At 36.0% G+C, this 18,849-nt stretch overlaps 1 non-coding gene across 1 annotated transcript; it reads left to right on the top strand.

Moving 5' to 3' along the window:
* The first annotated feature begins 9,941 nt into the window (after nt 1-9,941).
* TRNAK-UUU (transfer RNA lysine (anticodon UUU)) lies at nt 9,942-10,014 on the top strand. Its single transcript has one exon. It is a non-coding gene; the product is annotated as a tRNA-Lys (tRNA).
* Nucleotides 10,015-18,849: the final 8,835 nt, after the last annotated feature.

Below are 18,849 nucleotides of genomic sequence, written 5' to 3'. Positions count from 1 at the left end.
TTCGGCCACCGTACGTGGCTTATTGCGAATGATTTCCTCCCGCATGCTCCAGTCTGTGGTTCCATCTGCCATTATGTTGCGAATGCTCACGATATCTGGATTCTGCAACCGCACCAGGATATCATTAAATGCCACGACAAATTCCCTCAGCGACGTGTAATTTCTCTGTTTGATCTCTTTTAGCTGTCTATCCGTCACGTCCGCTGCTTTACAACCTACAAACTTTGCACAGAAATCACGACTGTACTGAGTCCAGTTGTGAATGGATTCGGTGGGTAGAGATCGGAACCAGTCGGATGCTGCTCCACCCAAAGTGGTCGAGAACAATCGACAAATTATGCTCTCGCTTGCTCCTGCAACATCCATTAACTCTTTATAGTTCCTGACATGCGCCTCAGGGTCAGAATTTGGATCCCCATAGTATTTAGGTATCGCCGGTGCTTTTATTCTGTGATCTGGAATAAATTCCCGCAACGATGGGGCAAAAGGCGAATCACTCTGCACCACTGCTCTCGCCCTAGGAGTGTACCCCATTCGCTCCATCATGTTTCGCAGTTGATCTTCCAATTCAGTATTGGGTTCCCGCCGAACTTCTTCCATCCGCTGCTGGTGAATTCTGGGTGATATCCACCTGCCATACTGTGTTGACACTTGTTCTCGTTGTGGGTCTAACCGTTGTCCAGTTATTGGATCAAAATTCCAAGTGTGCTCCCGCCCAGACATATTCGCTCCAGATACCATTAACTCTGAATGTCTATGAACAAAGGGCTCCGTTTGTTGTAGCGGAAAAATTCCTTGCATTCCTGACATCGGTTGGGATGCTTGCCAGGTCGGATGGATCGTCATATTAGGATCTTGGTGTGAGTAGTTGCCTGGATTGCTATGTGGTGTCATGCGACTACTCTGACCCACTCGAATTGTCTCTCGAGACGACTGCGGAAGCGTAGATATGGCAAGAATAGTTGATGGTTGTGTCGAGGTGACAACGGGTTCTGGAGGGGCAGCCGCCACGGCGGTATTGTGATCAGCGATTGCAGTTAATAAACTAATCATTCGATCTCCAGCCGCTTGGCTCATATTCGTAGCCAAGACCTGTCCTGCCATTTGCAGGAACTCACTATTCGACTCAGTTTGCACTTGGACCTCCAATAATGGACTCAACTGTCCTGAAGGATTCGACGAGCTGGGTATCACAGGCTGTGTACTCGCAGGCTTCGAACTCACGGTCCGTGGACCTCTTGAGTTCATACTAGTTGATCTGGTTGTAACTCCGGTTGTTCGTGATGGTTCTGACATGTTCCCGGTGTACCTTTAACCAGATGTTGGTAAAAAAGGTCCACGTTCACCGCACCAATTGATAACTTGCCGAATTTGATTGGATGATTCTTGTAGTAATAACCTGCAAAACAAAACCGGAGACAGGATCTCCGGAAAAACTCTCCGACGATCAAGTCAGTTTTATATGGAATTTAGTAAATCGATAGTCGTGTATATAGGAAAAGATGCGAAAAACTACCTCTCTCCTAGCTTCCTTATTTCTTTTATAAGCACCTTTAGGTAACCGCCTTCGGCGGTTACTCCTCCTGTGCCACGTCCCCCACGTAGTCATGTACGTGGTCCCTTATAACCGTTTCTCTGAATGGGTGGTTTTAGTGTATTTATTAGGATTCCAGGCTTTCCTTTATTAGGAGCTCATTCAACTTGAACCATGGGCTTAAGTTATCGTGGGTTGGGCCCGTGTTTTGGATTCGGCCCAGTTGGCTTCGCGAATCATCAGGTTTATATAGTACAGGCTCAATCAATTAATCTGGAAACAGCAGTCCGTTGATCCATCTCGTATAGGACAACAAGCTGAATATTTTCTGCAGTCCTGGAGAGCAGCACAACAATTGGAAAATACTAACATTGCTGGTGTCATGGCTCAACCGTTGAGACATCGCTGGGAACCTCCCTTTTCGGGACTCAAAGTGAACTTCGACGCTGCTGTGAACGTCCGGACTGATTACATCGGAATTGGAGCAGTTATTCGGAACCATAGAGGTGAGGCGATCGGAATCCGACACCAGCAGCTCCAAGGTCAAATTTCCCCAACGCTAGCAGAAGCGATTTCGTGTAGGGAGACACTAAGTTGGATTAAGGACATGGGCGACACTGAGTTTGCGTTGAGGGAGATGCACAGATAGTAATTAATGCGTTATGTCAAGAACATGGAGATGATTTCTCGAGTCTTATAGTGGCGGAATGTCAAACAATTTCGAACTCAATTCCTCGTTGCTACTTTCGTTTTGTTCACAGATAGTCCAATAGCATAGTAGATGCAGTTGCTAGACTTGGGTTAACAATTTCTTGTTCTACAATAACCGATATTATCCCTGATTCAATTGTAAGTCTATTGGCTATTGATTTACTTTGAGCAATAATATTTATTTTTTCATTAAAAAAAAAAAATTAAAGTTGGCTAAAATAGTTAGGTGTTTCTAGTTAGAAATTCGAGTTTAAGTCTACACATAAAAAATTAATTATAAAAAATCTATTTAAAAAAACCGCTGAACATCGAAACAAAAATCGAATAAATTATGATTTTGTACTTATAAATTAGATTATTAAAATAATTGATTTTCTACACATAAATTCTGTTTTTTTTTCTTAACTGTTATAATTAGAAAACATAATTATTTTATACAACGGGTGAAGGCTATGCTTACTTTGTTTTTTACAAAGTAAGCATTACTTTGTGTGTTTAAATGATACACAAATTAAGAAAATCATTCAAATATCTTAAATATAGTGTTATTTAAAAAAAGCAAAAAAATATAATCAAACCCTAAATCTTATATGTTTTAAGGATTAATACTCTGATCAATTGTTTTTCTACATTGATCATTAATTTTGTTATGGATTTGACATTTATTTAACTTTTCCATAGAGTTTGGAAAAGAAGATCGATTTGACGATTCTAACGCTGAAAATCACAAAATGAGAGAGAGGAGAAGATCGAGCTTCGAAAAACCTATTATAATATAATGTCTGTAACTTTTTGTTACTTTTTTATATCTTAGTCAATAAACTCTTATTTTTATTTGTCCACGTCAATAAGCGAATCACCCTAACAATGTGTGTTGTCCAAACTAGACAAAAAAGTTAAATAAGGACCGAATCCACAACAGAATCAATAATCAAAGGCTTAATGTAGAAAAATAATTAATCAAGGGCTTGATCCTTAAAAAATATAAAGTTAAAGGGTTTAATTATGTTTTTTACCTAAAATGTCACTATAATATATTTAATTTGTGAAATGTAAAACACTTTATTACCGATCAACAACAAACTCGACAATTGCAGTGGTCTTTGCCTTCTTTGAGTTCACTGAAGGCCAACGTTGATAAGTTAACAAAGAAAAAAAAAAGAAAAAGGGTACTAGAGAAAGGAAGCTGAAATGCCGAGGAAAGAAGGAAAAGAAGAGAGAAGTGAGACATTTTCACTCTACGAGAATTATCGTTATTAATTAATTTAAATTGACTATTTATTTCTTTAACATTTTGAACTTAAATTTTCTCAATTTTTTCTCTTTCTTTTGAAACTTAAAAAAACACCATTTTTAATTGAATTTTTATTTATTAAAATGATAAGAGATTTATAACTAAAACAAAGTATTTATACATTTTGTTTAAAAAATCATCATTGAACTTGTAAAAATTAAAGACCTCTACTCTTTTATGGCTACCCATAATCAATAAGTTTAGTATTCAACATTAATCTGACTGCATTACTATGGATACATTAATTGAAATTGTATTAAGCTATGCTTAGGATAAATCCTATTACAATTCAAATCAAATTGATTATAAACCATTCAGGTGATAAAACATCGATTTCAACCATTGTAGAAATTGTTAATGTTTAGGCTCGAATTTGAAATAAGGAAACTTATATATGCCAACAAAAACAATTGCAATAGTATGAGATATAGGCAAGTCTTCAGTACAATTCCATTTTGCACATTCTTTGTGTATCCCATTTTTGGCAAGCAATTTCTTTAGCGGGGCACATAAACTTCACTCTTTGCGAGTTCTCACCCATGTATATTCCTGTCATAATTTAACAAAATAGTCACTTAATTAATATTTAAGAGTTAGTTATTATAAACGGGATACAGATGGGGGATTGACTCTTCCTTTCCCATCATCTCTGAATATTACAAGATGTGCTCGTTCTCTTCTCCATGTATGAATCATCAAAAACAAACAAAAAAAAAAAAATCCGATCAAATTCCAATGTTTTTTCATTTTATTAAATTTATATAAAATAGAACATCAAATTAAATACACCATTTATAATAATTTTGTTAATTTTGGAAAATTCTCACAAAATCAAAGATTAAAATATTCCCGCGAGAACATTCCTCATCATATTCATGTCCCGACTATCCAGCAATAAAAATTCATTATCCCTACACCATATGTACTTCCGTTCTCATCAGGTCATATCCCAACGAGAACCGGAGAATTCCTACCCCATCGACAACCCTAAGTTTAAAAAAGAGAATGAGAATAAAGACTGACCATGGTGAAAGATTCTAGATGATTCCCTGTAAACAAAGGTATGTTGAGTCACCAGCACTTGGGGTGGAGAGTAGCTTCCATTATTGTTACCCATTTTTTCTTCACGATTTTTATAATTTCTGATTAGTGATTACATAATCAAAAATATATATTTATATTAGTTCCAAAACGGCTCTTAGATTTCTACCCATATAGACTCTTAGATTTTCAATAAAAGACTCTTAATATTCCTTCATAATAAATTAAACTATACTTATGGCTTATTAATTAGAAATTTACTTTTCCAAAGAAATTTCATGAGAAAAAAATTAAAACTATTTTAGCCGGTTCTAAATTTTATTGATATCTTTTAATATAAAATGGATTGCTAAATGCCGCCTTCAAATTGCTTATCATCATTTCTATTCGGACTTTTTTGCCCTTCTCATGACTTTGATAAAAAACTGAAAATTATCTCTCTAAAATCATAAACCTGAACAACAATAACTGAAATTATGAAAATAATTGATGTGTGACAACCCGAACCCCGGAAATGGATGATTACAAGTCGGAAACATTAAAATTTACGTTTTCTTTTATCAATGAACTCATGAAAATAATATATTTTTTATGACGATTTTGCATTTTTTATAAAAAAAATGAACGATTTAATATTTTTCATCATTAAAAATTTTACGATTTTGTACCAAAATTTAGCCTAAACGGATGCCACATTCGTTCGGCCCATGGCGGAAACGGATGCCGGATCCATTCGACCATGGCCTAAACGGATGCCGCATACGCTTATGTCAAATTTTGGCTGATTCTCTCTAAAAAAAACTCAGTTTTGAAATTTTTTTTTTATGTAAAAGGTAAAATTGTCCAAATTAGAGCGGTGATAAGTATTTTGGGGGTGATAAATAGCAAAATCCATTAAAAATTATGTATTTTCTAATCTCCTTATTGTTAAGCAAATAATTTATATTTTTATGATATCATGTTAGATTAGTACTTCCTTATAATTTGTTACTCTAGTAAATTACACTCATGACCACTGAACTTTACCCATTTAATATTGTGGTTACTGAACTTCAATTTTTAACGGTATGGTCACCGAACTTTACATTTTTTAACACCAGTGATCACTCAACTTTAATCAACTCCTCAAAATGACAGTTAATGACCTCAAAATGAAAATATTCAAGAATTAAAGTTGTTCAGAATGATATTTACCATGAAATTACATTTTTTATTTTCCAAAATCACCTTTTTGGAGTTTTCTCTCTTTAAAAATCCAATTTCTCTCCTAACCAAACAACTAGGGATGCAAGTGGGGCGGGGATTCACCGTCCGTCGGTGACCTGCCCCGACAGGGATAGAGAATCACCGATAAGAATCTCCATAGGACGGGGATGATGATAATTTTAGCCCCCATAACGGGGATGTGGAATGATATCCCCAATCTGTAGGGATCCCGACCTCGCCCCGTTAATCCCCGATGGGGAATCCTCGATTATTCCCCATTATAATTATAATTATACTTTAGATATTATAATTTATAACATTTAACTTAAATTAAATAGACTTATTTTCATATAAAAAAATTAAATAGGATAAATAAAATATTAGCTAAGGACTAAATGAATATTTTTTTCTAACCTAAACTAAACTAAATCTATATCTATCATTCTTTCGAACAAAAATTAGAATTAGAAATGAGAAAGAGAAAAGAAATATATACTGATTTTAAAAAAAATGGTGATTCCCTGTGGTGGGGATGTGGAATATGGAAAACGTGTTTTTCAACGGGGATGGGGATCCCCACGCGGACGGGGATGGGGATCCCCACGCGGACGGGGATGGGGGACAAATATGTCCTCGTCTAACTCGTGGGGATGGGAAATGCATTCCCCGTCCCGTTTGCATCCCTAAACATCGTCATTTTTTTCTTTACAAAAAAATGGATGAGGTCACTCCATTAGTAAAATCGCAAAAATACTCTTATCCTCGTCAAAGGGGATGACATGAATAAGAGTAAAATTGTCTTAACAAATTTACTATAAATACGTTGAAAAAATCGACTGTTTGCATTCTTACCCATTTGTCTTCTCGTTTTCTCTTTTTCCTTACAAAACCGAACTTCCAATAATTTTCTCTCACCAAAAAAACTTTCATCTTTGCTTTTATTCTTTTGCTCTTGAAATCAATGAAGTAAAGGGTTACTGAAGAAGCATGGAAACCTAAAAATTTTGGATAAAAAATCGCATAATTCTACAAGCAAAGAGAGACAGTCCTCAATTTTTGGGGAATTTTGTCGGGATTACCGTGTCATACATGGTACGAAATTCATCTCTAATAAACTTATTTGTTTTTGTTTTTTTGTTGTTGTTTACTTTAGGGTTAAGATTTGTGGTTTGATCACTGTTGATGAAGTCCTTCACTAATTTCTGTAAATTCCACTGTAAAATTGTAGGTTTTTTTAATATCTTGTGTTAAATCATAAATGTGATCATTGCATATTTGTGTAAATTTAGGGTCCGTTTGTTTTATCTGCTGTTTGCTGTTTCCTGTTACGGTTTGCTATTTCCTGTTTGAAAAAGCTGCTGTTCCAAAAAGCAGGGATTCCCTGCTTTTATAAAAAACCACTTTTCGGCTACAAAAGGCAAACAGGAGGTGTCTAACTAAACACCTTAAATTCTCCTTTTCAAAGTGAAAAGGCAAACAGGAGATCGAAAAGCAGCTACCAAACACACCCTTAGTTTTTTTTTCCGTATTTCATGTTAAATATAGTTCAAAAAATATGTGGTTATTGTTTTATATGTACATTATGTTACAATTGTGTTTTTATATTTGTTGAGATTTGCTAAGCACATGTATATATAATGTTATCACTTTTTTCATGTTTCATTATCAGCATCGGTGAATATGGCTGAAGCACGGCCGTTCCTGACCTTTTAGAGGTCCGGGGCGAAATTGTAAAATTAGACTCCTTTATATACGTATTCTAATATTTTTTTTATATAAGTTGGAGGCTAAGGGCGAGCCTTAGCGCAACGGTAAACGTTGTTGTTGTGTGACTGAGAGGTCAAGAGTTCGAATCTTAGGAGCGGTTTCTTGCTAAAAAAAAAATTAGCCTTGGAAGGCTTGCCCCCAATACATCCTTATGGTGGGACCCCTCCCCGGACCCTCGCTTAAGCGGGACACGTAGTGCACCGGGCCGCCGAGGTTAGGTGAAAAGGAGTTTGACGGGAATCTCAAATGAGTTGGCATTTCTTAACAAACCTTTTAAAAAATCTAAGCCCAAATTTTATTAAAATACAAAGGATGAGAACAAAAAGTTAAGAATATAATTCTAAAACGGACTAACAAAATCGAAATTGCTCTAAACCACTAAAGTCATACATTCCTAAATTTTAAACACTTAACCCAACTTGGTATAATATATATTATTCTTCATTGCCAACATACTAAAGATTTTCTGATAAAAAGAATTATAACATCTAGACATTTTTTTTATCAAATGATTCATTGTTGGGCTATTTCTTATAAAACATAAATAAAATCAGGTCGAAGCTAGTAAATTTAAGAAATAAGTAATAAGAAATAAAGCAAATTTAAAAAATTATCTCTTAAGAAATTAAGAGAAAAGAAATTAAATAAATTAATACTATCAGTTAAGCAATAATTTAAAAATTAAGTTATTAATATAACTACTAAATGTATTCGCTTTGCATAACCTTTTTCTTTTAATTTTTATTTAATTAGCCACTAAATTTCTAACTATAAACTTGTAGCAAAGGGCTAGATTCGCAGTAGCACAACAAGCAGGAGAGATGAGAGAGTAGTGGGACCTAAGTTACTAATAAAACATTATTTAATTTTTATCTACATATAAAATCTTAAGTATATTTTTCTGGGCCCTTAAAAATCAGGGGCCCTGAGCCTGCGCCCCTTAATTCAAGACCCAGGGCCGGCCCTGGGCTGAAGGGTGACATCAGTGCTTCGTTTTTAGGCATAAATGGTCTTCATATGATGATTCCATGATCTATTTCGGGAGTGAGTGAGGTAGCAACACTTAATGTAGACAAACATCTACTATCTTATTTTCGATCGTTAGGGTATTATAAAGATTTAGGATATAAAATTGGATGTAGGATGTGGTACCATGTAAAAGGATTGTTAGAGGAGTTGGGTTAAGAAGAAATAGAGGACGATATGAACATAGGGTGCGTTTGGTATGACGTAATGCAATGTAATGTAATCAAACTTGTAATGTAATGGAATGGAATGGTGATTCCATTACCATGTTTGGTTAAAAAAATGATGAAATGTAATTAGCATTACATTACTTATGTTTGCTTAGTTGAATATAATCGCAAAATTTTATTTACATAATTAAAATCAACAAAAAAAAAAACATGAAAATCGTGAAATTAGTATATAAAATTCCGTGTTTTTATAATATTTTTTTTACATTTTTCTCGTTTTTCGTTTTCCATTTTCACCGTTTTTTTTTATTTTCTCATTTTTCATTTTTTTTGCTTTTTTTTCGTTTTTAGGTTTTCTTTGCGTTTTTTAGAATGATGAGAAGTGAGATTTGACAAATGAGAGGTTAGATGGAACTTTAAAAATAGAAATTAAGATTACTTGTTGGATGTAATGAGAATTCAATCCATTTTTTTATGTAATGGCGATTACAATAGTTGTTAAACAAAATTTAATCTATGGATTTCTCATTGCATTACAAAAAAAAATTTTAAATGCAACCAAACATGGTAATGACCATTCAATGTAATGGACATTCCATTACAAAGCCCGTTACATCTTACCAAACGGGCCCATAGTGCATAAGATATACATGAACAAAAACTATGATGACCGAGATATCTATTATGTGGGTCAAAAACCTCCATTAGTCTTGTTTTATTATAAGTGAATATGTAAGGAATTTAGATGGATATACCAGTAGTGTGCATGGGAGTGTAGCAGTTTGTATGTAGTGGAGGAGCTAGGCGATGATATAAAGGTGAATGTAAATGAACATGTAGGTTATATTTTTGTATTAGAAGAATTTATCTACAAAAATATAAAAACATAAAATTATAAAAATTATTTTTGAAATTAACCTGATAATCCCTCAAATTGAAAAATAATAACAAATATTGTTATTTTTTCAACAGTCTCATACCTGTCACAAATAACTTTTTAGATTATATTTTCATCCCCGGCCCTGTTATATAAACTTTGAATAATCTTATTAGAATGGGCAGTATAGGATTTTACAGTAATAGTTGACATCAGTAAATAAGATGTATGGTTAAGAAAACTAATCTCGATGCACGTGAAGCACAAAATTGATAGCATTCTATTTAAACAAAAACTTTAACGTTCATGTCGTGAGCCGTCTTAGCTCAGCTGGTAGAGCGCATGGCTTTTAACTATGTGGTCGTGGGTTCGATTCCCACAGACGGCGACCTGTGTTTTTTCACGAGCAGTTCCTTATTACTCAGCCGCCTTGGTTCGACTCCCACAAACGACGTGGAAGTTTTTTTCCACAAACAGCTTCCTCGACTCAGACTCCCAATTATTTTTTTATTCTTCATTTTTTTTTTTTTTTTTTTTGCAAAAAACATCTCTTGGTTAAATGATTTACTTTTATTTAAAATAGATTTTACCTAAGCATTATTTTTTAAAAAAAACATCTACTTATTGAATTATTAATCTCTCACTTTAATTAAATCATTTTTTATCACATTAATTAGAAAATCAATTTTAAATTAATAGAGTAATCATTTTATTTAGTCTATAATAGAAATTTGCACTTTTAATATTTTGAAAATCTTTTTTATGTGTTAGATTCTCAAAAGAAACTCTAAAATAATATTTCCAACTATAAGAAAAATATGATATAATTCATATAATTTCAGACACTTATGAAATTAATAACGATCTTTTTTTTTAACAGAATTAAACATCAATTAAACTTGAAACGATTCATTATAAAGAATAGAATAAAGGAAACTAAGAATTAAAAAATCACTAAAAGAACTAGCATTGGAACGCGCGTGCCGAGCCATAGTATGAACCGCACAGCTCGCTAGCCTAGGAATGAAAGTCACGGAAAAACCCGAACGTTGAACTAATAAATGGCGAATATCCTCAACAATCCGTCCAACCTCGGTGCGATCAACACCAGTAGAGACAATCAAATCAATAATCGCATCAGATTCAAACTTCACATCGCAATACTCCAGCACGATACACCACTCCATCGCCTTTCGGACAGCGACCACCCCAGCTAAACAGACAAAAGTTCGTCCTGACAGGAAGCTGCTGTAACAAGCCAAAAACATCCCATTATTGTCCCGCAAAACAACACCAGCTCCTATTTCACCAATATCCGCAAAAACCGCAGTGTCCACATTGCATTTAAGCCAACCCGAAGGCGGAGCCTGCCACCTGACTTCCGTCTGAGCAGTAACAACACCAGCACACGACGCCGGCATTGCACAAGCCGACAACCACTCCTCAAGCAAACGACCTGCTTGTGGAACGACCGACACAACATCTGCCCTCAACTCCGTGCCCCAGAGTTTTCTGATTTCGGTAATTCCAAATAGCCCATAGCACTATAGCTCTTCGACCAACCAGCTCCTGCAACAGTTGACAAAATGTGAAGGACCCAATCCTCGAGCCACTCCCACTTACAACCTGGAATAGACAAATTAGCCACCAACCAACATGCCCTGGCAAAACCACACCCGACAAACAAATTTAAGCCATGTTCTGCATCACCACCGCAGACAACCAGACGAGAGGATATATGACATTGAGCCAAACAAACACACAAAGGTAAGCTCTTTGCGCATAAACGCCATAGGAACATCCGAATTTTGGGCGGAATCTTCAAAGACCATATCTATTGCCAGCCAAGATGAATCGCCATCTCATTCCGAACAGACTCTAGCCTTCGATATCTAGATTTTATCGAATAAACCCCATTAGCCGCAAAATACCATACCAAGGAGTCGTCACGCACTGTTTGTGGCACAACCATGTCAAAAATGATTTTAGCATCTGCCGAAGAAAACCAATTTGCAATTTTACCACGATCCTATATACGGGTCCCCGAAATAAACAACTCAACAACTACCGTCATATGATTCTCCTGATTGCAAATCGACTCCACCCCTTCGCCGATCATCTGATTGCAACCAAGGATCCTTCCAAACTGAAATTTGATCACCTCTCCCAATTCTCCATCACAGTCCCTCCTCTAAAACTTTAGTCGAGCTCCATACGCTCCTCTAAAGAAAACTGGGGTTATTGCCCAATTTAGAAGATAAAAACGAGCCCTCTGAATAATATTTAGCTTTGAACAAACGACTCAATAACATATTCGAATTGTCAATAACCTTCCAACAATGTTTTCCCAACAGATCGAGATTAAAATCATGTAAGTTCATGAAACCTAATCCTCCTCTTTCCTTTCTGACACTTATCTGATCCCCAACTGCACCAGTGAATCTTACGAGCACCATTAGCCTTCGTACTCCACCAAAAAGAATTCATCATTTTCTGAATTTCATCACAAATGGACTTAGGTAAAAAAAATGTACTCATATAGAACGTAGGCAAGGATTGAGCAACCGACGTCAACAACCCTTCCTTACCTGCATTTGATAAAAATATGAACATCCAACTTCTGAACCTTTTAATCAGTCGGTCCTTCAAAAAGCCAAAAATAGCCTTTTTAGACCTACCAATAAGCGAGGGAAGACCCATATAACGACCTGTATCCAAACGCATGTGTACCCCAAGAATTCCTTTAATCAGTTCCCTACTCTCACTACTGACATTAGCACTAAAATAAATGCCAGACTTATGCAGATTCACAGCATGTCCCGACATCACCTCATAGGAACGAAGCACACTACTAATCTTTCTACATTCATCCTCCGTAGCACTAAAAAAATAAAAAGTTATCATCGGCGAAAAATAAGTGGGAGATATTGGGGGCACTTGTATAAACCCAACATCCCGTAATTTTTGTCACGTCCGTGTCTAAATTTCTAGAATTGATATATTAATATTAGTATGTATATATTATAATTATTAGGTGTGTGATTTTTATTTGGTGTTATAGGAAAAGTTTGGAGTTAATTCGAAGTTTTTGAGTTTCGACAGTGTTTGGAGAGGAAACGTCTTAGACAGAGTTTAGATGCGAATTGAACGAGTGTGACAATTTTTCCCTCATGTTCAGCTTTAGATATTAATCGAGACAACAAACGTTAATTATCTAGTAAAGTTTATAACGACGCTAGAGACCAAAGAGATATTTTTCAATCTTTGCGTCCATTGCCAATCGTTTTGTTAGATTTCAAGTTTTGGCGCGTAAATCCATAAACTTCAACGTCCATATTAATTGAGAAATAATTTCTCTGACACGCTCGTACCCTAACCACAAATGACAAGGTTGAAAATTAGCATATTCGCAAAAATATCGCTAACAGAAACCATCGTTTTTTTTTTCAATATGACCATATTTAACCATAAAACATCTAAAAGATTTCAACTCCAGAAGTTCAAAAATTAAATATCTAAGAATGAAAGTAAAAGTATCTTAATTATAAGTAAAAATGTCATTATATTACTAATTGGATAATTACAAGTTCAGTCATAATATTTGGTAAATTATTAAATTGGTCTGAAACTTCATATGTTGCATAAATTTTGACGGAAAGAATAATTAATTAATTATAAATTCAAGCTAGAATACTTGGTAAAATTATCCAATCGGTCCGAATTTCATAAATTATATAATTTTGACCAAATTGATTAATTAATTACGAAATTTGTCCAAATTAAAATAAGGGTGAAATATCATTAATTTTACAATAGAGAATTATGTGCTATTATGGCCAAAGTTGTTTAAATTAATATTTGATTCAGTGTCACATCATATATGCAGACTAAATTACACCCACGACCCATCAATCTTTTTTCATATGACCCATGATTTTTTTTTTTGAATGAAAGAATAAATTGAACAAATGAATCAATCAGTGGTCAATAGACCTACAAAGGATGGGGGAATAACATTGGTAATAGTCAGTTCATGAGAAGCTAATCCTAACTTTACTGCCTCGTCTGCTACAAGGTTGCCACTTCGTCTGGTGAACCGGAATTCACATTGTGGAATTGAAGCTGCTATGGTTCGACAATCCGCGATAACAATGCCAAAACTTGAAAAATCTTCTTCTGATTCCTGTCTAAGAGCATTAATAACAATCTGAGCGTCCCCCTCAACACAAACCATGATATCACCTCGTTCTTTTAACCAACTAAGCGCTTCTCTACACGAGATAGCTTCAGCTAGCTCTGGCGAGAAAAGCCCCTGGACTGCCTGGTATCTAGTCGCCACCATTCGCCCATGTACATCCCTGATGACTGTCCCGATTCCTACCCTGTGTGAAGCTACCTGCAATGCTGCGTCAAAGTTCAGTTTAACACCTTCAGCGGGCGGATGCCAAAATACTGGTTGTTCCACGACAACAGTAGCTTCCTCCGACCGATATAGTCGCTGTGCCGCTTTCCAGGCAGAGAATACTTCACCCGCCCGATTCGCTAGACCATTTACATGCACATTACATATGACCCATGAATTTAATATCGGATATTTCTTGATTTGAAAGTTGGGCATGATGAATCTTAAACTTTGCACTATAGCAACATAATGACTACTTTTATTATTGTACAATTCAAAATGAGGAATGACGATTTCAAAATAAAAAGTTAGAAGAAATAAAGTTTTTTAGAATCATTTTTTATAACCATCATTTTTTTTCAATATAACCACATTTTCTCTTCTAACTGAACAATATCTAGACGAACTCAACTCCCAAAAGTTCATGAAATATCATAACTGTAACAGAGCACTGCTCTTTGGGTAATGGGAAATTCCAACGGTAACATGACTTTTCCCTCTGTTTACCAAAATACCCCTGTTTCCCAAATTACCCCTTTATCTTTGAGACACTTTCCAATTATGCCCTTTTTCTGTTATGATTAAATAGCCATCTGTTTTCCTTTTCTTGTACTGAGAATTCTGTTACAATTCTCTTTCATTGTTTTCTGGATTTAATTCCATTTTCATGTAATTGAGAGTTCTTTCAATTCAATCAATAGATTTCCATCTTATGATGGTATCAGAGCTAAAAGCTTCCGCATAAAATCTGAGATCCCTAAAATCTCATTTTTCCTTACTCTATTTTTCATCTCATTCTTATTCTGTTTTATTCCACACTCTTCAAACAATCATTTCAATGGCGAATGCTGTGTTAAATCCGAATCAAATAACATCTGGAAGTCCTTACTTCCTTCCTGCAAATGAAACTCCATCTCTAATTCTGGTTTCACAAATTCTTACTGGTTCGAATTATCACCAATGGTCTAGATCCATGAAAGTAGCTCTTATGTCAAAAAATAAGTATGGATTCGTTGACGGATCAATTGAAGCTCCATTACCAGGAGATCCAATGTATTCGACTTGGCAGAGGTGCAACACAATGGTTGTATCATGGATACTACATGCTCTTTCTGAATCTGTGGCAAAAAGCATCATTTGGCTGGATAAGGCGTCTGATATCTGGGAAGATCTTCGAGATCGATTTCTATAAGGTGATTCTCTGCGGATTTCAGCGTTGAGGAAGGAGATACAAAATCTGCAACAAGGAGAAATGTCCATTACAGATTATCACACGCAATTCAAGATCCTTCATGATGAATTAATGCATATGAGGCCTTTGCCGAAATGCAGTTGTAATCCTGCCTGTGCTTGTGGTGCACTAAACACAATTATAACTCAGCAAGAGGAGGATCAGGTAGTCACATTTCTACAAGGATTAAATGATCATTTCTCAAATGTTTGTTCTCAGATCTTACTTAAGGAAACCTTGCCTACACTGAATAGAACTTTTGCTCTTGCAATTACACATGAGAGACAACTCAATCAACAAATCAAAGTTGCTATTCCAGTTAATTCATTTGCAGGATTTACAAATACACAGCCTAAATCCAACAAACAGTTCAACAAATCTTCTTCAAATCAAAATCAGCCTTATCGTAAAAACTCAAATGATGGCAAGCAATCTCCCTTGTGTACTTATTGTGGTAATTCAGGTCACATTGAGGATATATGCTTTAAGAAACATGGATATCCAGCCGGTTATAACCAAAGATTCAAGAACAAATCAAAGGCAAATCAAGTAGCACATCAAAGTGTTGCTGAATCTTGTGATTCAAGTTCAGATGAGGAAGAATCAGAGAATTTATACCAAACACCTAGTGATCAGTATGTTTTGACTAAGGAACAATATCAACAGTTGATTTCACTCTTACCTTCAGGCTCTACAGGTTCAAGGAGCAAGGCTACATCATCCGTTAACACAAGTTACAAGAACACTGAAAAATCTGGTAAAATCCTCAGTCACAATAATGAAGTTATTAGTGCGAAATCCTGGATTATTGACACAGGAGCTACAGATCATATAATCTGTGATATTAAGCACTATGAGTCTTACACTAAAATCACTAATTGTTTTGTGAGTTTGCCAAATGGAGAAGTTGTTCCAGTTGAATACTGTGGAACTGTAGCACTCAGTCACAAGTTGATACTGAAAGATGCTTTGCTCATCCCTACTTTTCAGTATAATCTGATTAGTAGCAGCAAATTAATGGAATCTAACAAGTTTTGTTTAATTGTGACTGGTACACATTACCTAATACAGGAAGTTACAAGCTGGGAGACGATTGGTTGTGCTAAGGAACAAAATGGACTATATCACCTTGAAGATCCATGGTCAGTTCAAGACTACAAGGCAGTCACAGCTGTAGTTCAAACCCAAGACATATGGCATTTGCGTTTTGGTCATCCTTCTCAAACTAGAATGCTGAAATTGCAAAAACAGTATGTGTTACCTACTCTGAAGTCCAAATTTCCTTGTGATATTTGTCATAAATCAAGGCAACGCAAATTGCCATATGTTCTTAGTGATAAGATAGCAGATGGTGTTTTTGACTTAGTTCACATCGATATCTGGGGACCAATGAAGGATTCTTTCACTGAGCATCACTATTTTCTTACTATTTTGGATGATTGTAGTCGTTTTCTTTGGATTTCGTTAATGAAAGTAAAGTCAGATGCTCGACCTTTGTTTCAGAAATTTTTTTCCTATGTTAAAACTCAATTTGATAAATAGATCAAAGTGGTTCGATCAGATAATGGACCAGAATTCAGTATGGCTGATTTCTATAATGCTTTTGGTATGATACATCAAACCACATGTCCTGAAACACCACAGCAGAATGGAAGGGTGGAAAGGAAGCATCAGGATATCATGAATGTTACTCGAGCTTTATTAGCTCAGAGTCATATGACAAAAGAGTTTTGGCCAGCAGCTGTTGCACACGCAGCCTACCTCTTGAACAGAATGCCTTCTGCCATCCTCAAAAATCAAACACCCTACCAAAAGCTTTACAATCAGCAACCAGATCTCACACAGCTTAAGGTCTTTGGGTGTCTTGCTTATGCTAGCACACTCAATAGACACAAAACCAAATTTACTGACAGGGCACTGAAATGTGTTTTTCTTGGTTATTAAACCGGTATAAAGGGGTACAAACTCCTTAATCTATCTGATCAAACTACATTCTTCAGCAGAAATGTAGTGTTTTATGAAACACATTTCCCTTTTCAAACCTTCATTCCTTCTTCTATCATACCCTTTTCTAATGAGGATTTTTTAGATCATGCTCATTATATTTTGCCCAATCAGGATGGTGATGATATCCCTTTACCATCAATCACAGTTCCTACTTCTAATGTTGATGATCCCAATGATTCATTTGAGGATCCTCCTGATCCCATTGAATCCAGTCCACAAATACACATCTCCCCCCATCCACCTAATTCACCTTCCCTACCTAATCAACCTAATCCACCCTCCTCATCTAACCTACCTGCATCACATAATCAGCCTAGACGATCTACTCGTCCTAGGCAGCCACCAACTTACCTAAAAGATTACCATTTAAACCTCATACAAGTTCATACTATCCCTGCCTTTTCCATTCCCTCCTCTACCAAACATTCTTTAGCTTCCTATCTTACCTATGACAATCTCCTCCCACACAAGAAAGCTTTCTCTATAAATATAACCTGCACTCAAGCCCCTCATACATATTCTCAGGCTGCAAAAGATCCCAAATGGCAGCAGGCTATGCAACAAGAGCTCTTAGCTCTTGAGAACAATAAAACCTGGGAACTCACTTGTTTGCCTGCAGGTAAACATCCAATTGGTTACAAATGGGTGTATCGTATCAAATACAAAAGTGATGGTTCGATCGACAAATATAAGGCTAGGTTGGTTGCTAAAGGTTTTACACAAACGGAAGGGGTGGATTTTATAGCTACCTTTGCTCCTGTGGCAAAGTTTACCACCATTAGAATTTTGCTTGCAATAGCAATTTCTTTCAATTGGAAAATTGATCAATTAGATATCAATAATGCCTATCTCCATGGTGATTTAGAAGAGGAAGTATACATGACAGTTCCTCCCGGGGTGACAGTTTCTAATCCTCATCTAGTGTGTTGATTACAGAAATCTCTCTATGGGTTACGCCAGGCCGGTAGACAATGGAATTTGAAGCTAAGTCACACAATCAAACATGCTGGTTTTAAGCAATCAATTGTAGATCCTTCTTTATACACTAGGCAACTCGGTCATGTCATTACAGTGCTACTCATTTATGTTGATGATGTAATTATCACAGGAAATTGCAGTTCAAGCATACAAGAGGTGAAAGATTACTTACATGCTCAATTCGGCATCAAAGACATGGGCAGTCTTCACTATTTTCTGGGATTTGAGTTTGCTCGTTCTTCCTCTGGTCTGCATATGTGTCAGCGCAAATACATCCTCGAATTATTGGGTGATACTGGCTATCTTGGTAGTAAGCCTTCTAAAACTCCAGCTCTCCCTCATTTTAAACCCACTCCTTCAGCTATACCTCTTGCTGATATCTCTGTTTATCGTCGTTTGATTGGGCGTTTGCTGTATGTCACTCATACTCGCCCAGAAATTTCTTACATTGTGAATGCCCTCTCTCAGCATTTGGCCAATGCTACCATGGATGATCTCTTGCGCGCATACAGGGTTCTTCGCTATCTCAAAGGCTCTCCAGGACTGGGCTTATTTTTCCCCTGTAACAACAATCTTACTTTACAGGCATTCTCTGATTCAGCTTG

The sequence above is a fragment of the Euphorbia lathyris genome, chromosome 9, assembly GCF_963576675.1.
Source record: "Euphorbia lathyris chromosome 9, ddEupLath1.1, whole genome shotgun sequence".
Classification (NCBI taxonomy): domain Eukaryota; kingdom Viridiplantae; phylum Streptophyta; class Magnoliopsida; order Malpighiales; family Euphorbiaceae; genus Euphorbia; species Euphorbia lathyris.
This window is presented reverse-complemented; position numbering and strand designations above follow the sequence as displayed.